Below are 21164 nucleotides of genomic sequence, written 5' to 3'. Positions count from 1 at the left end.
TCTAATTGGACTATAAATAATGTCATATTGTGTGCTATAAAACTGATGTTTTCAACTCTATTCTAGAATCAACTAATAGAGAATTGAAATTATAAAAGGGCATAAGAAGACATTACCAACAACGACCACAAGATGGAGATATTGTCTAGAGATTACCAACAACGACCACAAGATGGAGATATTGTCCAAAGAGACAAGAAGGGCAAAGCCGCGATAAGGTAAAATCATTTTTGAAAGAGATTGCTGTCAGAATGCACATCCGTATCCCAGACAGAATCTCTAGTAAAATATGATCATTTGTGAAACAGGCAAATGAGTGTCTGCTACAATATGATTGCTACATATCTGCATTTGTTGGTTTTTAAGGAGTAAGAGTCCAGGGGGTTTAAACCTGCGATCCAGTGTGTTGAAGTATTTCACAAAACTACCCCTAGCACATCAGGAAATAAATCCTCATAATGATTATTGCCCTGGGCATGTACCAAAAAATTAGTGAGCATATATATATATATCACTGTGTTGAAGCTAGAGAGACAGAATACCTGCAAACACATCCTAAATACAGTGTTCCTGCACCTTTGATCTCATCCAGAATGTATCGTTTTTTGAAAGGGATTGCTGTCAGAATGCACAACTGAATCCCAAACAGAATCTCTAGTCAAATATGATCATTTGTGAAACAGGCAAATGAGACTCTCAGGTGCCCATTGCTCATTTTCAGAAACATTTATGCAATACTTTCACCATGCGTTGAGCAATAGGGATTAAAGATACCAGAGGTAAGGTTTAAAAGTGATTCTGAGGTGCAACACATCAGCGATACAGCTAGACATCTGAAATGCGGGGTTTGAGAGCCCTTCAGGGAACACCGTACCCTAAAGTCAGGGAGCTCAGAGGTGACTTGTTCGGCTTTCAAATCATCTCTCCGTGGAAGCGCTGAGATGCAGCTGTTTAAGGCTTAGAAGCAGCTGACTGTTTCACTACCTAGCTGATCACTGTCAGTCAGGGAGCTCAGAGGTGAAAAGCCTGTCTGAGAGACAATTCGCCATCGATCAGTTCAATATGTTCCGTACCAGCTCGGCGCACCTGAGATCATCCTGAGATAGCCGTGTAGCTCAGATGAGTGAGAGCGTGTGTGTGTGTACCACCGTGATTGGATGCCGGTCCTTCTCAGGTCACAGTAAACCTTCTGCTGCCTAACTTCCCTAATTTTGGGGATCCCTTTGAAAAAGCAAAGGAAAACAAAACTGGCTCTTCATCAGCGTGATCGACCTCATCTAGTGTGCCCCAGTGGCCTAATGGATAAGGCACTGGCCTCCTAAGCCAGGGATTGTGGGTTCAAGTCCCATCTGGGGTGCTCCTGTCCCATTTTGAGCATACAAATGTCCTTGCAATTTGCAAAGCTGCAACCCCACCTTACTCAGTGAGCGTCTCTGCTTTTCTCTCACATAGAGTTGGGAGAAAAACTTTTGTAAACAGCCCTTCGGAATGATGTGGATTTCTGCATGAATGGCTCCTAACATGTGATCTTATCTTTATCTAAGTCATAATAATTAATAAAGAGAGTCTGATTTAACAAACAACACACGCCCAACATTTGACATTGCTGTTTCTTTATTGACCAAATGGTTTAAACAATCAAGGTCATTGATGGAAAAAGTACGTGAACCCTTATATTAAGGAGCTAGTGGAACCTCCTTTATGACAAAAACCTCAACCCCCACTTTCTGTAGCGGCTGGTCAGACCTGAGCAGCGGTTAGGAGGTATTTTGGCCTATTCGTCTATGCAAAACTGTTTCAGTTCATGTATATTTTTGGGATGTCTTGCGCTGAACGGCCTGCTTCAGATCACGCCACAGCACTGCAATGGGATTGGGGTCAGGACTCTTACTTGGCCATCCCAAAATACGGAATTTCTTCTGTTTCAGCCACTCTGTTGTTGATGTACTCCTTTGTTTTTGTCATGTTGCATGACCCAGCGTCTTTCGAGTTTTAGATCACAGGCAGACACCCTGACATTCTGCTGTAGAATTTCCTGATACATCTTGGAATTCATCGGTCCCTCGATGATTGCAAGCCGTACAGCTTCCGCCATGCTTCCCAGGTGGGATGAGGTTTTGGAGTTGGTATGCAGTGTTTTGTTATCTCCAAACATAACGCTGTGCACATTTACCAACAAGTTCAACTTTTGTCACATCTGTCCACAGAACATTGTTCCAGGAGTTGCTGTGGGACATCCATGTGGTCTTTAGCAAACTTGAGAGGGGCAGTGGTGGTTTTTTTTGGGGGGAGAGCAGTGGTTTCCTCCGTGGTGACCTCGCATGATCACCACTCCTGTTCAGATTTCTTCTTATGGTGGACTCATGAACACAGACGTAAGACAAAGTCAACCACCTGTTCGCTAGATCCCATCCCCACTCAGCTAGTCAAAGATTCCCCTCAAAGGACTGGCAGGACCTATAATTAGTATGATGAATGCATCGCTTGCGTCAGGTGTTGTACCTGATCAATTTAAGGTAGCGGTTGTTAGACCGCTCCTTAAGAAGTCAAATTTGGATCCACAAGTTCTTAACAACTACAGGCCTGTCTCAAAGGTCCCATTTCAATCTAAAAGTCTTGAGAGAATAGTTGTTGCCCAACGTCAATCGTATCTGGATTCAAATAATATACTTGAGAAATTTCAGTCTGGTTTCTGAAACTGCATTAACAAGAGTCGTAAATGATATTCTCTTAGCTACTGATGCGGGGAATGCAACAGTGCTTGTGCTTCTAGATCTTAGAGCTGCCTTTGACACGGTTGACCTCTCTGTTTTGTTACACAGGCTTGAGTTTGAGGTTGGCTTATCTAGAACCGTCCTTCAGTGGTTTACATCACATTTTACTCATCGTTTTCATTATGTTCAAATATCTAATAATTGTACTGCTTCATCAATGTCACCAGTTCAATTTGGGGTACCAGAAGATCAGTGCTGGGACCAATATTGCTCTCTCTCTCTACATGCTGCTGCTAGGTAGGATAATATGAAAAAATAATATGAACTTTCATTCATATGCTGATGACACTCAAATAAACATTTTGTTTACACCAAACGACAACTCTTCTATTATCAGTTTAGTTAAATGCATTAAGGAAGGAAATACTTGGATGTGTGAAAACGTTTTGTTACTCAACTCTGAGAAAACTGAGGATCTGTTGATCGGAGGCAACAATACTGATAGGACTACTATAACTTCAGCACTTAACTCAGAGGATTTAAACATTTGCCTCATAAGAGACAGCACGTTACCTAGGCGGCATATTAGACACAAGGCTCTTAACAACTTGCATTGTTAAGTGCCTTGGGAAGCCCTTGTTGTGAAAGGCGCTATATAGAAATACATTGATTTGAACTGAATTGACAATGTAAAATGTTGTGTGTGTTGTTTGTTAAACAAGACTGTCTTTATTTATAAAAAAATAAAAGGAATTTGCTAGGAATGCAAACGTTAGGTTGCGCTTCTTCATGCTGCATCGTCGGCATGAGTGGAGCTTTTTAAACGTCTGTACTTACTGCGCCCCATAAGAAATCGTTTGTCCCCGTTCAAAAGCGATTGTGCGATGTCCTGCAGTGTTCGCAAAGCAAACCTTTGACAGTTTGAAAAGAGGAATTTATTCTGCTTCCTGTGCGTGCGTGCAGTAGTTACAAAGTTGAACGTCTTTACACGATCTGCTGCAGTTTTCAGTGGGCGGGCTTTGTCAGATGGCTTGGAAAAACGCACTGTGTTTCGGCTCGGGAAACATCATGAGAAGTGTCCTGCATGTTTTCTGTGTATAGCTGTCTTTTAACGCATACAGAATTCATTCGAAATCATTGGATTCTCCAATTAACAAGGGTCCCTTAAAGGATGAGTCAAAGTAACGTCTAATCAGATTAGTTTCCTTAGAGCTGGTTCAGAGTTTGCTCAAGAGTTTACCTTTCACAGATGCGCAAAGAAGAATGTTGGGGGCGCACGCTTCAAGGTGCCTTACAGCTGTAGGGAGTGATTCGAGACGATTCGTGGCGTGTGCTCGTTCCCATATACCATACGCCCCGGGGTGCAGTGCTAGGATGACGTACAATACCGCTTGGGCACGTAACGGCGTTATATGCAAGTGCGGGACGTGAGGGTTTTCGTTTGTTCATTTTGTTTTGCTCTGCTTTGCTTTGTTTCGTGGTCAAGAGGCGTAAGGTAAGTCGTAATCCAGGGAGAACACTGGTGGCAAACAGTCCGAGGTGAGAGGCGAGGTCCAAAGTCGAAAAGGCAGAAGGGGAGTCCAATATCCAGAATAAACGAGGTAATGGAAAAAACGCCAGGTAGAGCTCTCAAGGAGTAGACTCAATACCAGCGGGAAGCAGGTAAAGATGGTAAAAATAGCACTGCGTACCGCACGGTGGAGTGTGTGCAGGTGGGTTAACTCGTGCGGCGGCGTTTATTAATAATCACCCACTGCTGGTGCTGATTAGATCGCTTAAGAGTTGGTCTTAACTGCCTGGCGGTCATGACAAGCTCCTCTTTAAGCTGTGGTTTAGTTTTGCATTCATGTGTTTCTAGAGCAGTTATTTATGGGGGTGGGTGGGTCTTTCACAGAGGCTCAGGACAAATCCCCTGCATGAAAGTCTACTGTGTGCGTACAAACAGGTCAAGAGCCAGGCAGGAGGACAATGGACAGAAGAAGCAACGAACTAAAAATAAAAGAACGAATATGAAAAAGCCACCATCTTTTTCTTTTTGACATTTTCCGACTTTCATGCAAGCCAGGACAAAGTTGCTCGTAGCTACTTGTGGATTCAAATACTCTATCGAGTGCTTTGATGAGTTTTTGCAATTTGATTGTCGTCCTGTCAGCCTGTTTCTGTTTTTTTTTTCAACCTAGTGATGGAAAGTTAGAGGGAAATGATGGAGCAATCAATAACCGCTCCGGAAAAATGGCAGAAAGAAATGGCCCGTCACTAAGGACATTTGTGAAGCAGAGGAGTGACATCACCACAAAGGCGACTTATTCTGCTGATCGTTTTGGTGAATAATGATTGAGGCGCGTTAAGAGAAAGGTAGCTGCGTCAGCATGCTTAGGCTGCAAAGGATAAAGCAAAGGTTTACTCCATGCTGAAAAGAGAAGAAAAGAAGCACAACGTTTCGGCTGTGGAGCCTTCTGCGCCATCTTCTTTAGCGATGGTGATGATGTTTACATTGGAAAAACTGAGACATGCATACTGGAGGGGCTTGAACCACCAACTGTTCAGTTAACAGCCAAATGCACTAACCGATTGCATCACAGAGTCTGACGGTCTTTTGTGCTCCCTACATTTGCAGGTTTATGGTCAAAGAAAACAATCGTTTGCGCTTCTTGTAGCCAGCAATATTTTTTCACTGACAACCAAGAAATGGATTTCATCTTTCACAAAATGTATGGATTTCTTCAAAAACACGTTATTCCAGAAAGGAAATGAATTCTTGCATTAAACTGAACAAAGCTGTACATGTTTGTCTGAAATGATACATTTGGCACAACAAGACACGGAGAGAGGCACAGCTGGTATTCAGACCCAGGATCGCCTGCTTACTAGGCAGGCACTTTAAGCCACTAGGGAGCACCGCACTTTTACAGACACTTGGACACATCTGCGCTCGGTGTGCACTTAACATAATCTCTGAGCCTGTTGCCTCTTTCCCGTTTAATAGCAGAACTGACGCCAAGAGAAATGATGAGAAATGGCATTTAACGGGCACTTTTCATGTCCAAGGAGCTCAATGCCCTTGACACCTCCCAAAGGCGACAGAGCTGTGCATTCTTTGGCGACACCATTTTTTCTTTTGTTTAATTTCTATACTTATTGATAGAATAAAAACGATATGTCATGTACTGTAAGGGAAATGTCTCTTTTCATGGGGAAAGCTAGCACCAGCAAATGTTGTGTTTAGAAGAAGTGATTTAACATGACACGTGACCTAATTTACCGGAGCAAAAGCTCACCCAGCAAGCCCTGCTTTACTTCTACAGGAGAGAAGTACTGTAGAGTCTGCAAGATGTTCAGCTGGGTAGCTACGTCAGCATGCCTCGGCTGCAAAGGAACAAGTAATAGGTTTATTGCATGCTGAAAAGAGAAGAACGGAAACACAGCGTTTCGACTGTGAGGTCTTCTCACACCTGAAGAAGCCTCACACCTGTAAAAGGCTCCATGGTTTTCTTTCTTCTCTTTTCAACATGGAATACACCTATTGTCTGCAAGATGTGACAATTTCATGGTGTTTTGGAAGAAAACCTTTTTTCTTTGAATTCAAAATCAATCGGAATTTCAGCACGACACATCAACACTTTTTCTGTTTTAAGGAGATGATATTTTAAACCTGATAAAAATAGTAGGAAACACAAGTTTCTTGCTGTGAAAATTTAGATGGGGAAGTGTACTACTAGTAGCAGTGTAGAGCTCTCTGTGGTGGAGTGCAAGTGCGTGTTCTATGGGCCAGTGGCGTAATGGATAACGCGTCTGACTTCGGATCAGAAGATTGTAGGTTCGAGTCATGCCTGGCTCGTGAGGCTTTTAAACCTCTCAGGTTCCTCGGTAACAGGTTGCCGTCATGTATATGAACTATAGAAAAGCATTTGCCACAACCTGTAAATTAGCACGCAAGTGTGGGCTGGTGAACACAGAACTGTATGGAGATCATCTCCAGCTCCGAGCTCAATTGCAATGAAAAAACATGCAGAACAGAACTGGAGAGCAGCTGAATTTGTGCTCAGTAGGGTGGGGAGGACTCAGCATTGCTATTGTTCTAATTGGCATGAACTGCAGGGGATCTGAGTCAGAACATGTCAGTTAGTTCGATCATTGCGTCAATATGTAGGCCACGTTAATACAGAATTATTACTTTGTCTGTCTCGTCTTTGTATATAGCTGAATGTCCCTGACAATTTCATGTTAGTTTTTAAGAACGACATTGGTGCTAATATATACATATATAGCATATAAGGAACACGTAAAAGTTGAGTCCATGCTGAAAAGATAAGAAAACCGCCACAACGTTTCATCTTGGAATAAATCTTTACTTGTTGTTTTGCAGCCTACCCATTCTGACCTAACTCCTCCCTTGAAATTCCCTAACAGATAAGGGTACGTAACGGCTCATGCGATGCTCAGTTGCAATTTGTCCCAAAACAAACAAGAACAGCAGCTGAGGGTTTGAGTTTGAACATGCACTGTATTAAAGCAGCTTTTATTTCCATTGATAAATGCTAGATATTCCTACAGAGATTCTCCAGGTGAGTAAGCGATTCCTGTTTCTGTTTCTATTTCTGTTTCATATATATATACAGTATATATATATATGTTACATGTGTCTCTGCAATAGTATAAATGTGTTATACACTATCAGGGGCTGCTTTTTTGTGCACCTCATCTACAACAAGGGTTTTTTTTTCATTTATGTTTGTGGACCTTCACCATTTGAGGAAGTGAGTTAGATAAGAAAGTTACAGGTATGGTGAGCAATGACTGACAAAGGCACGTACTGCGTATTCCTTACAGAAGTGTAAGCAATTTGTTCTAAAAAACACCGGCTAAAGTCCAACATCGTTAGCAATCTTATTACTTAAAAAGAATTAACATCAATAAACTGTAAGGTGCTGGTACATGCGAGTAGATTTGATCTTCTATTAAACAAAAATGCAATTACAGCTCTAAAAAGGTCAACCTAGACTTCTGTAACAGATCTGTTCAGGTCATCGCTGTTTCTCTGACCTTGTGAGTCTTTGGAATTTTAAAAGTGTATTTTGCTTGCCTTTCGTGTGGTCTGTGTACAAGTCACTGTGGCGTATGCGGTCCTACACAGCCTTGCTATAGACGTGACGAGCCTCCGCTATGTTGCAATGGAGAACAGGTTCAGTACGGAGCTGCCGAGAAAATTCAGCTGGAAAGCTCGTTGCAGAAAAGCATCGTTATCTGTGTCCAGCGGCAAAGCGTCCTTCGTGGGTGCCGAAGAATCGATTTCACAGGCTGCGGGTCCAGGCGATTTAGAGTGCTAAAGGTCCCAGCGAAAACGAAACGGCGCTAGTCCTTTTACACGCACGCACGCAACCAAATGCAAAGGACGCCGTAGTCGGCAGGATTTGAACCTGCGCGGGGAGACCCCAACGGATTTCAAGTCCGTCACCTTAACCACTCGGCCACGACTACAGTGAGCGCCGCGGCCGCTGCCTTCTTGCTACAATCGAACAGGGAGTGCGAGGCGGCCGCGGCAGCGGAGGCAACTTTTTTCAAGTTCGCTCTCCGTTTAAGAAACCTTTTACGCCATACGTGCAAGCACACACACACACGGCGTTAAGTCAGAGGACTTAAGGGTGGCTTCAAGTTGGAATGATAAAGTCTCCCTGTTCGGACATGAAAACAGAACGTTCTTAGACAGAAAGCAATCAACAACGGAGACATGTGGACGACGATTTTAGTCACTGCACTTTGAATAGCATTTTTACTCCAGTTACAGGAGATGCACCAATGGCCCTTGACCTACGCTCTTACCAATGCCTTGAACATTCAAACAAAACAGCCCTCAAGTCCTGCGGTTTAATATAATGCTGTTACGTGTCGAGGCAGTATTTGACTCTGTCCTACCGTTGAGACACGGGGCGTATATGGAAACGAACACATGCTACGGATCGTCTCTAATCGGTCCCTACAGCTGGAAGGCTCCTTGAAGCGTGCACCCCCATCATTCATCTTTCCGCATCTGTGAAAGGTAGACTCTTGAGCAATGTTTGAGCCAGCTCTAAGGCAACTAGTGCTATTGGACAGACGCCTCTGGAAGATCCTAAGAGTCTCTTAACACCACTTCCAGCAGCAACCTTAATTGTTCGCTGGAGGTCTCCCACCCAGGTACTGACCAGGCAAAGAATCACCAGTACATTGAATGAGGAAGTTAATCCTGAAATCCAATTACATATCTCAAGGTAAGACAAATCCATAAGAACATGTCTTAGTATTACTTCGTTTACATTAGTATGGCACTGAGTTGGAGCTCCTCTTTAAGCTGTGGTTTAGTTTTGCATTCATGTGTTTCTAGAGCAGTTATTTATGGGGGTGGGTGGGTCTTTCACAGAGGCTCAGGACAAATCCCCCGCCTGAAAGTCTAATGTGTGCGTTCAGACAGTCACAGGTCAAGAGCCAGGCAGGAGGACAATGGACAGAAGAGCCAACGAACTAAAAATAAAAGAACAGATATGAAAAAGCCACCATCTTTTTCTTTTTGACATTTTCCGACTTTCATGCAAGCCAGGACAAAGTTGCTCGTAGCTACTTGTGGATTCAAATACTCTATCGAGTGCTTTGATGAGTTTTTGCAATTTGATTGTCGTCCTGTCAGCCTGTTTCTGTTTTTTTTTTTTCAATCTAGTGATGGAAAGTAAGAGGGAAATGATGGAGCAATCAATAACCGCTCCGGAAAAATGGCAGAAAGAAATGGTCCGTCACTAAGGACATTTGTGAAGCAGAGGAGTGACATCACCACAAAGGCGACACATTCTGCTGATGGTTTTGGTGAATAATGATTGAGGCGCGTTAAAAGAAAGGTAGCTGTGTCAGCATGCGTAGGCTGCAAAGGATCAAGCAAAGGTTTACTCCATGCTGAAAAGAGAAGAAAAGAAGCACAACGTTTCAACTGTGGAGCCTTCTGCGCCATCTTCTTTAGCGGTGATGATGTTTACATTGGAAAAACGGAGACATGCATCCCTGGGTGGGCTTGAACCACCAACCTTTCGGTTAACAGCCGAACGCGCTAACCGATTGCGCCACAGAGACTGACGGCCGCTTGTGCTCCCTACATTTGCAGGTTTATGGTCAAAGAAAACAATCACTTGCGCTTCTTGCAGCCGGCAATCTTTTTCCACTGACAACCAAGAAATGGATTTCATCTTTCACAAGCTGTATGGATTTCTTCAAAAACAAGTTATTCCAGAAAGGAAATGAATTCTTGCATTAAACTGAACCAAGCTATACATGTTTGTCTGAAATGATACATTCGGCACAACAAGACACGGAGAGAGGCACCGCTGGTATTCAGACCCAGGATCGCCTGCTTACTAGGCGGGAAAAGGCGAAGTGCTGCTTCTCCTTTCCTGGTGCTATAAATACGCTAAATCACTTGGCCCTGCTGCCATGGAAATGAGTTCTTCAGATAACCACACATCTTGCGTTCACGCCTCTTGTGCTCTACTTATGCCTTTGAAAACCTAATGAATAAAGCTGAAAGAACCGACACGATATGTAGGTGCTCTTAAAGCACGCAGTAAAGAACTGTTAACAGCAAGGGTTTCAGTGGGTTAACTGAGGAGAGGCGTGATCGCTAATTGTTGACTTTTTATTTGGTGTTAGAAACACTCTTACTGTGCATGACGTGCAACAAATGTAGCCACAGAAATTGCATCACGCTTTCATGTATGCTATTGCAGACACCAACGTTGCCTAGATAGAAAACCGAAATAGCCGTGGGTTTGCTTGCTGGTCTGAAGGATCTCTCTTCGAATCGCTATCATTTGTCAATGGAAGTAAAAGGCGCTGCACAGAGAGGACCACTGTCGTGAGGCCGGTTAGCTCAGTTGGTTAGAGCATCGTGCTAATAACGCCAAAGTTGCGGGTTCGAGCCCCTTACTGGCCAGGTCCTTTTCTCCTCTCTTACCAAAGCTGTTAGGTTCCTTTCCGTGGTGAGATGGGTTGTCATGCAACGCTGCCACATAGTGCCGACAGACAATTAAATGACAAAAATGAAGAGAGTTAAAGCAGCTGGAGAGGCTATCTTACAACTTTTGAGCTGACACAGTTTTGGAACTGCACTGTACCTATATGGTACGCTGCACTGTACCATATAGGCAGCCAAGAGTCTCCAAAACAAAACAGAATTGACAGTCATATAATGTCCATTAACCCCGGTTTTAAACGCAGCATCATGTCTGCCATCATAAGAATATGAGTCCAATATTTTAGAATATAGTCAGAATGACTTCTAACCTTACCTGTGGTGTCTTTAATCCCTATTGCTCAATGCATGGTGTACGTACTGCATACATGTGTCTTGAGAATGAGGAATGGGCCCCTGAGACAGTCATTTGCCTGTTTCACAAATGATCGTATTTTACTAGAGATTCTGTTTGGGATTCAGATGTGCATTTGGACAGCAATCCCTTTCAAGAAATGATACGTTCTGGATGAGGACAAAGGTGCTGGAACACTGTATTTAGGATGTGTTTGCAGTGATTGTGTGTCTCCTGCTTCAACGCAGTGATATATAGATGTGCTCCTGTAATTTATTGGTACAAGCCCAGGGCAGTAAGCAGTCTGAGGATTTATTTCCAGACGGCATAGAACAGTGAAGCAGTGAAGTAGTGCAACACACTGGATCATTATATTACTAGAATCTATTCTACTTAAATTATTACATTATACACAACTTGAGTTCATTTTAAAAATTAAAAGGTAATGAAAGGAATGCATTTTCATGAGAAAGATAATACCGATATGCATGTGATAATCTTCCTTATATCATGTCGTGCATCATTTGGACACTTTGTGGGCTTGAAATACAAAGAAAATCATGTTCTATGGTACAAGACAAATACAAAACTTAAGCTTTTATTTTAATTAGATTTGTTTATTAAGCATAAGCAATCATTTATTACATTAATATATGTGAAAATGACATTTTAGCACCATAATATTACATACAGGTCTCTAGCTTCAACAGTGATATATATATATATGCTCAGTGATTTATTGGTACATGCCCAGGGCAATAATCAGAATTAGTATTTATTTCCATACGGGCTACAGGTAGTGTTGTGAAATACTTCAACACACTGGATCACAGATTTAGACCCCCTGCACTCTTACTCCTTAAAAACCAAAGAAATGAAGATATGTAGCAATCACATTGTAACAGGGGTGACAGTGACTTAATGCTTATACTAGTGGACTTCTGGTACCTTTAGGGTACGGTGTTCCCTGAAGGGCTCTCAAACCCCGCATTTCAGATGCCTAGCTGTATCGCTGATGTGTTGCACCTCAGAATCACTTTTAAACCTTACCTCTGGTATCTTTAATCCCTATTGCTCAACGCATGGTGAAAGTATTGCATAAATGTGTCTGAAAATGAGCAATGGGCACCTGAGAGACTCATTTGCCTGTTTCACAAATGATCATATTTGACTAGAGATTCTGTTTGGGATTCAGTTGTGCATTCTGACAGCAATCTCTTTCAAAAAATGATTTTACCTTATCGCGGCTTTGCCCTTCTTGCCTCTTTGGACAATATCTCCATCTTGTGGTCGTTGTTGGTAATGTCTAGACAATATCTCCATCTTGTGGTCGTTGTTGTAAATGTTTTCTTATGCCCTTTTTTTATTTCAATTCTCTATTAGTTGATTCTAGAATCTCTACAATAGAGTTGAAAACATCAGTTTTATAGCAGACAATATGACATTATTTATAGTCCAATTAGAAATTTATTACCCTGTTTTTAACATTATAACAAATTAAAATTGATTAAAACTAAGTTTGGAACACCAGGGAACATAAAAAATGATTTTTAGGAAAACCATGAGGTTCTCTGTGTCCGATGCCTGCAAGGGGAGAAAGCTAGAATCCTTTGATTTTTCAAAATTTGAAAATAAACATTATATAACAACAGCTTTCATTCCTAGGAGTGAAAAACAACCATTTTTGAAGACATATTAGTTTCTAAACATTTTTGCAATTTACGTTGCATTGTCCAATGTGATGTTGTAATACAGTTTAGAATACAGTAAGTCTAAACTGTATCAGCTTTATTTATGGGTTGCAATTTAGAAAAAGTCAAAAACCGCACTCAAAATGCAATTTAGAGCTTTCTGGCAAGAGGAGACACCCAAATTATAATGTAACATGCCACTGTTTGTGCATGAACAAAGTTATACTGCAATTTTCCTTAGATACGCGATTAAAAAAAATAATTTTTTTGAATCCCCGGCCGAACACATTCCATAAGAATCAGCGCTTTTATACAGTATATCGCCTTTAAACACATATATTTAAACACGCGTTTACGATTTAAATCAAAACGCGATTCAAATCAATATAAATGTTTATTTTGTAACGCATAGGTGACTATTCATTGTTATTAAAAAGACGTAAATTCGATCATGTTGTGATATTTAGAAATATAAATTTGTTTTGATGCGAGTGAGGTTTTATTTAATCTCTGACCAAGGGAAATGTTTCATTTTTTCAAAGAAATGTTTGTTAAAAATTAAAGTCATAGTTCCATGAGATTCAACCATAGACCATGTGACATAGGAGTCAGGAACCTAACCCACAGCACCACCAGCGCAGACACATGCTGAGGGCTGAAAAAGCACTACAGAAACATTATCGACTATAAAATAATGTAATTAGGCACAGAAGAAGTTTACAGCACAGTACAATAATAAATGCTGACCATGACTTTAGAAGCATAAATTACCTTACACTCAATTTAAACACAAGCTGTCTTTAGCCCTCTAAGCTGGTTCATACAGAAATGTAGAGAACCAGGCTCAGAACACACAGCTTCATTAGCGAATACATATGCAGAACAACTAGAGAAGATGTTTTACAGAGGATGGATTTTTAGAAACATCCCATCAGTGACATCACTGAAGTCAAGTCCTAGGTAACTGTCGTGTGGATAGTTTCACAAGAATCAGACAAAGGTTTAAGCATCGCTTATTTTAGATAAAACTGCAAAAAAAAAAAAAACAACCCATAATGTACTTCTTTGCGGCTCTGTTTGCCCAAATCATATATTCACAACGTGAAATTAGAAAATAATATTACGTAACCAAAAACCGCAATATGGAAACAGAACCTGTGTAATTGTTGACAGATGATGTACTCGTACCATTTTTACAAGACGAACTACAACATTTAAAAAATGACTTGTATGTACTTGATATCTCTAATCAATCCACTGCACTGCATTAAAACAAAACAAAAACTAAAACGCCCTGGGCATACCGTTTCGCGCTTCTTATCAGTTGCTCAAAAGCAATTTGACCGTATGAAATGCATAATATAAACCTAGAAACATATACGTGAGGAGTATTTACATAGTATCGGTGTCAAGACATACCTCTCAAATACTGTAAATCAAGTTAAAAATATCTCAAGACCGATTCTGGTCATAATGAAACCATGTTTCGTGTATGTTTTCTTTAAAGTACCGAGACCAGCCATATACTGTATGTTTATGTTCCAAAATTAATATCGTTTATGGCCTTCACACGCGTTGCAGCATGCTCCTATTCTTTTTATGCTCAGGCACTAAGATTTCCCTTCAGTGGTAAAATTCCATATAAATATTCAATACTTAAACGGGCACAATTAAGACATTAAATATACATATACATATACAAACTGTATACAGTACAGTTTGCATACGGTAATATGTTTATGTTCCTAAATCAACCTCTTTTATGAGCATGTGAAAGGCATGGTGAATCGATTCTCAAAAATTACTGTACTTTGCATGATTGGAAAAAAATGCGTGATTGCGAAATGCTGTGGTGTTACTTTTACAAAGACGGTCAATGAAAAAAATAATGTGGACCAGGGCAATACTTTGAGTTTACAGCTTGTCCAAGGTCATTTATGATTAATACTATTAGTAATATCTTCATTAAAGACTTTGATGGCTACAGCTCAAACATGAGAAGTTGAGCTTTATTAGCTCCACCTTGCGGAAATTCCGGATACTATTATTTTGCTAGCGGTATTTACCGGTAACTCGTGGTATTTACCGGTAACTTGTGGTAGACTGCGTACAGCGTACGCCCGCGCATTTTGAATGGCTGCATCTGTAGCAATCATATTGTAGCAGACACTCATTTGCCTGTTTCACAAATTATCATATTTTGCTAGAGATTCTGTTTGGGATACGGATGTGCATTCTGACAGCAATCTCTTACAAAAAATGATTTTACCTTATGCCCTTCTTGCCTCTTTGGACAATATCGCCATCTTGTGGTCGTTGTTGGTAATGTCTAGACAATATCTCCATCTTGTGGTCTTTGTTGGTAATGTTTTCTTATGCCCTTTTTTATTTCAATTCTCTATTAGTTGATTCTAGAATCTCTACAATAGAGTTGAAAACATCAGTTTTATAGCAGACAATATGACATTATTTATAGTCCAATTAGAAATTTATTACCCTGTTTTTAACATAATAACAAATTAAAATTGATTAAAACTAAGTTTGGAACACCAGGGAACATAAAAAATGATTTTTAGGAAAACCATGAGGTTCTCTGTGTCCGATGCCTGCAAGGGGAGAAAGCTAGAATCCTTTGATTTTTCAAAATTTGAAAATAAACATTATATAACAACAGCTTTCATTCCTAGGAGTGAAAAACAACCATTTTTGAAGACATATTAGTTTCTAAAACACTACAATAAAGTTAAAAACATCCATTTTATATTACATTATTTTTTGTGAAATAATTAAATTGGCTTATTTCTCTCGCATTAAATTGGCTACAAATGCAAGAATTCAACCAGATATTCTTGTAAAATGTATACTGTTGCATTGCAGTTAGTTAATGTAGTTAGTCCTTAGTCAGCAATCTAAACTTTATTGTTAAGCTTTAATGATTGATGTTGTACCAGTAACCTTTAGAAATACTATAGTACTTCACAAATGCTTTGTGTGTTTGGAAATCTTTTGAGTAAAAGCCTTATAAAAATAGGTTTAGTTTTTACAGGACATCACAAAGAAATAGGATGGTATAATTCTTATAATTGCTTAGTGATTGTATTTGGAAGATTATGCACTAAACAGACTTCAGGGATGCCAGTGGATCATTGTGCTATTTGGAATTATTCCAAAAATCAAGTGACCTCTTTGCTGTAGTATTTTTAGTATTATTTATTTAGTATTAATAAAGAATAGATTTATTAAAGTCATGCGATGTGCAAGCAGGATATGTAAAATAATTTAAAATAAAGTTTTTTATTATTGTTATAGAGAAACATGATCAGATTTTCCCTGGTTCAGAAAAAAGACGATTAAAATCTGTAATCTTTCCACTTGTATGTCATCAGACATTAACGAGTACAACCCCCCTCTCTGCCGGAGTGCTGGCTGTGATGAATTAAACCAATTTCACAGGTATTTTCAAAGTAGGAAGTACAGTGTTAACTAGTAGATGGCCTCCTCAATGAAATCACTTCAACATGCTAATGCGTTGGTGTAACAGTCCCGGCGTGGCAAGCTTCCAATGTCAACTCGACTCGATTGGAAGACAATGAACGTATTTTAGCCCTAAATGAATTAACAGCAAACATGGTTTACATAAAAGACATTTTTCCAAGAAAGTTTATAATAATACGATCTATAGTTGAAATCTGAGCCTAAATATAAAGAAAAAAGCATTTTCAGAGAGCAATCACGCTGTGTTTATGTAGAAAAAGCGATTAGGCTTATGGGCAATCTAATTACCTATTCGCTTAAAACGCTATATAAAATAAAGTTTATTTAAAGATGAATGATAAGTGTCGCAGTTTAAATAATTTTCGTAGTAGGGCTTGGACAGATTCCAAGTGCATTTTTGCAATTTAAGTTGCATTGTCCAATGTGATGTTGTAATACAGTTTAGAATACAGTAAGTCTAAACTGTATCAGCTTTATTTATGGGTTGCAATTTAGAAAAAGTCAAAAACCGCACTCAAAATGCAATTTAGAGCTTTCTGGCAAGAGGAGACACCCAAATTATAATGTAACATGCCACTGTTTGTGCATGAACAAAGTTATACTGCAATTTTCCTTAGATACGCAATTAAAAAAAATAATTTTTTTGAATCCCCGGCCGAACACATTCCATAAGAATCAGCGCTTTTATACAGTATATCGCCTTTAAACACATATATTTAAACACGCGTTTACGATTTAAATCAAAACGCGATTCAAATCAATATAAATGTTTATTTTGTAACGCATAGGTGACTATTCATTGTTATTAAAAAAACGTAAATTCGATCATGTTGTGATATTTAGAAATATAAATTTGTTTTGATGCGAGTGAGGTTTTATTTAATCTCTGACCAAGGGAAATGTTTCATTTTTTCAAAGAAATGTTTGTTAAAAATTAAAGTCATAGTTCCATGAGATTCAACCACAAACCATGTGACATAGGAGTCAGGAACCTAACCCACAGCACCACCAGCGCAGACACATGCTGAGGGCTGAAAAAGCACTACAGAAACATTATCGACTATAAAATAATGTAATTAGGCACAGAAGAAGTTTACAGCACAGTACAATAATAAATGCTGACCATGACTTTAGAAGCATAAATTACCTTACACTCAATTTAAACACAAGCTGTCTTTAGCCCTCTAAGCTGGTTCATACAGAAATGTAGAGAACCAGGCTCAGAACACACAGCTTCATTAGCGAATACATATGCAGAACAACTAGAGAAGATGTTTTACAGAGGATGGATTTTTAGAAACATCCCATCAATGACATCACTGAAGTCAACTCCTAGGTAACTGTCGTGTGGATAGTTTCACAAGAATCAGACAAAGGTTTAAGCATCGCTTATTTTAGATAAAACTGCAAAAAAACAACAACAACCCATAATGTACTTCTTTGCGGCTCTGTTTGCCCAAATCATATATTCACAACGTGAATTAGAAAATAATATTACGTAACCAAAAACCGCAATATGGAAACAGAACCTGTGTAATTGTTGACAGATGATGTACTCGTACCATTTTTACAAGACGAACTACAACATTTAAAAAATGACTTGTATGTACTTGATATCTCTAATCAATCCACTGCACTGCATTAAAACAAAACGAAAACTAAAACGCCCTGGGCATACCGTTTCGCGCTTCTTATCAGTTGCTCAAAAGCAATTTGACCGTATGAAATGCATAATATAAACCTAGAAACATATACGTGAGGAGTATTTACGTAGTATCGGTGTCAAGACATACCTCTCAAATACTGTAAATCAAGTTAAAAATATCTCAAGACCGATTCTGGTCATAATGAAACCATGTTTCGTGTATGTTTTCTTTAAAGTACCGAGACCAGCCATATACTGTATGTTTATGTTCCAAAATTAATATCGTTTATGGCCTTCACACGCGTTGCAGCATGCTCCTATTCTTTTTATGCTCAGGCACTAAGATTTCCCTTCAGTGGTAAAATTCCATATAAATATTCAATACTTAAACGGGCACAGTTAAGACATTAAATATACATATACATATACATATACAAACTGTATACAGTACAGTTTGCATACGGTAATATGTTTATGTTCCTAAATCAACCTCTTTTATGAGCATGTGAAAGGCATGGTGAATCGATTCTCAAAAATTACTGTACTTTGCATGATTGGAAAAAAATGCGTGATTGCGAAATGCTGTGGTGTTACTTTTACAAAGACGGTCAATGAAAAAAATAATGTGGACCAGGGCAATACTTTGAGTTTACAGCTTGTCCAAGGTCATTTATTATTAATACTATTAGTAATATCTTCATTAAAGACTTTGATGGCTACAGCTCAAACATGAGAAGTTGAGCTTTATTAGCTCCACCTTGCGGAAATTCCGGATACTATTATTTTGCTAGCGGTATTTACCGATAACTCGCGGTATATACCGGTAACTTGTGGTAGACTGCGTACAGCGTACGCCTGCGCATTTTGAATGGCTGCATCTGTAGCAATCATATTGTAGTAGACACTCATTTGACTGTTTCACAAATGATCATATTTTACTAGAGATTCTGTTTGGGATACGGATGTGCATTCTGACAGCAATCTCTTACAAAAAATGATTTTACCTTATCGCGGCTTTGCCCTTCTTGCCTCTTTGGACAATATCTCCATCTTGTGGTCGTTGTTGGTAATGTCTAGACAATATCTCCATCTTGTGGTCGTTGTTGGTAATGTCTTCTTATAGATAGATACTTTATTGATCCCGTGAGGGAAATTGCAGTGCAACAGCAGCTTAACACACACAACACAGCCACAGTGTAACAAATTATATAATAATAGTACAATACTGTATATATACTGTATATATATATGAAACAGAAATAGAAACAGAAACAGGAATCGCTTACTACCTGGAGAATCTCTGTAGGAATATCTAGCATTTATCAATGGAAATAAAAGCTGCTTTAATACAGTGCATGTTCAAACTCAAACCCTCAGCTGCTGTTCTTGTTTGTTTTGGGACAAATTGCAACTGAGCATCGCATGAGCCGTTACGTACCCTTATCTGTTAGGGAATTTCAAGGGAGGAGTTAGGTCAGAATGGGTAGGCTGCAAAACAACAAGTAAAGATTTATTCCAAGATGAAACGTTGTGGCGGTTTTCTTATCTTTTCAGCATGGACTAAACTTTTACGTGTTCCTTATATGCTATATATGTATATATTAGCACCAATGTCGTTCTTAAAAACTAACATGAAATTGTCAGGGACATTCAGCTATATACAAAGACGAGACAGACAAAGTAATAATTCTATATTAACGTGGCCTACATATTGACGCAATGATCGAACTAAGTGACGTGTTCTGATTCAGATCCCCTGCAGTTCATGCCAATTAGAACAATAGCAATGCTGATTCCTACCCACCCTACTGAGCACAAATTCAGCTGCTCTCCAGTTCTGTTCTGCATGTTTTTTCATTGCAATTGAGCTCGGAGCTGGAGATGATCTCCATACAGTTCTGTGTTAACTAGCCCGCACTTGTGTGCTAATTTACGGGTTGTGGCAGATGCTTTTCTATAGTTCATATACATGACGGCAACCTGTTACCGAGGAACCTGAGAGGTTTAAAAGCCTCACGAGCCAGGCAGGACTCGAACCTACAATCTTCTGATCCGAAGTCAGACGCGTTATCCATTACGCCACTGGCCCATAGAACATGCGCTTGCACTCCACCACAGAGAGCTCTACACTGCTACTAGTAGTACACTTCCCCATCTAAATTTTCACAGCAAGAAACTTGTGTTTCCTACTATTTTTATCAGGTTTAAAATATCATCTCCTTAAAACAGAAAAAGTGTTGGTGTGTCGTGCTGAAATTCTGATTGATTTTGAATTCAAAGAAAAAAGGTTTTCTTCCAAAACACCGTGAAATTGTCACATCTTGCAGACAATAGGTGTATTCCATGTTGAAAAGAGAAGAAAGAAAACCATGGAGCCTTTTACAGGTGTGAGGCTTCTTCAGGTGTGAGAAGATCTCACGGCCGAAATGCTGTGTTTCCGTTCTTCTCTTTTCAGCATGCAATAAACCAATTACTTGTTCCTTTGCAGCCGAGGCATGCTGACGTAGCTACCCAGCTGAACATCTTGCAGACTCTACAGTACTTCTCTCCTGTAGAAGTAAAGCAGGGCTTGCTGGGTGAGCTTTTGCTCCGGTAAATTAGGTCACGTGTCATGTTAAATCACTTCTTCTAAACACAACATTTGCTGGTGCTAGCTTTCCCCATGAAAAGAGACATTTCCCTTACAGTACATGACATATCGTTTTTATTCTATCAATAAGTATAGAAATAAAACAAAAGAAAAAATGTTGTCGCCAAAGAATGCACAGCTCTGTCGCCTTGGGGAGGTGTCAAGGGCATTGAGCTCCTTGGACATGAGAAGTGCCAGATAAATGCCATTTCTCATCATTTCTCTTGGCGTCAGTTCTGCTATTAAATGGGACGGAGGCAACGGGCTCAGAGAGCAGGTTAAGTGCACACCGAACGCAGATGTGTCCAAGTGTCTGTAAAAGCGCGGTGCTCTGCTGGCGCTGTTCCCTAGTGGCTTAAAGTGCCTGCCTAGTAAGCAGGCGATCCTGGGTCTGAATACCAGCGGTGCCTCTCTCCGTGTCTTGTTGTGCCGCATGTCTCATTTCAGACAAACATGTACAGCTTGGTTCAGTTTAATGCAAGAATTCATTTCCTTTCTGGAATAACTTGTTTTTGAAGAAATCCATACAGCTTGTGAAAGATGAAATCCATTTCTTGGTTGTCAGTGGAAAAAGATTGCCGGCTGCAAGAAGCGCAAGTGATTGTTTTCTTTGACCATAAACCTGCAAATGTAGGGCGCACAAAAGACTGTCAGACTCTGTGGTGC

At 39.8% G+C, this 21164-nt stretch overlaps 5 non-coding genes across 5 annotated transcripts; 2 read left to right on the top strand and 3 right to left on the bottom strand.

The window, feature by feature from the left end:
- Window positions 1–1284: 1284 nt before the first annotated feature.
- trnar-ccu (transfer RNA arginine (anticodon CCU)) lies at window positions 1285–1357 on the top strand. The gene has a single exon. It is a non-coding gene; the product is annotated as a tRNA-Arg (tRNA).
- Window positions 1358–6479: 5122 nt separating this feature from the next.
- On the top strand, window positions 6480–6552 carry trnar-ucg (transfer RNA arginine (anticodon UCG)). The gene has a single exon. It is a non-coding gene; the product is annotated as a tRNA-Arg (tRNA).
- A 1558-nt stretch (window positions 6553–8110) lies between these two features.
- Window positions 8111–8192, bottom strand: trnas-uga (transfer RNA serine (anticodon UGA)). The gene has a single exon. It is a non-coding gene; the product is annotated as a tRNA-Ser (tRNA).
- Window positions 8193–9735: 1543 nt separating this feature from the next.
- On the bottom strand, window positions 9736–9809 carry trnan-guu (transfer RNA asparagine (anticodon GUU)). The gene has a single exon. It is a non-coding gene; the product is annotated as a tRNA-Asn (tRNA).
- Window positions 9810–19885: 10076 nt separating this feature from the next.
- On the bottom strand, window positions 19886–19958 carry trnar-ucg (transfer RNA arginine (anticodon UCG)). Its single transcript has one exon. It is a non-coding gene; the product is annotated as a tRNA-Arg (tRNA).
- Between the last annotated feature and the right edge of the window lie 1206 nt (window positions 19959–21164).

The sequence above is a fragment of the Lepisosteus oculatus genome, unplaced genomic scaffold, assembly GCF_040954835.1.
Source record: "Lepisosteus oculatus isolate fLepOcu1 unplaced genomic scaffold, fLepOcu1.hap2 HAP2_SCAFFOLD_40, whole genome shotgun sequence".
NCBI lineage: Eukaryota > Metazoa > Chordata > Actinopteri > Semionotiformes > Lepisosteidae > Lepisosteus > Lepisosteus oculatus.
Note: the sequence above shows the minus strand (reverse complement) of the source record. Positions and strands in the feature narration are given on the sequence as shown.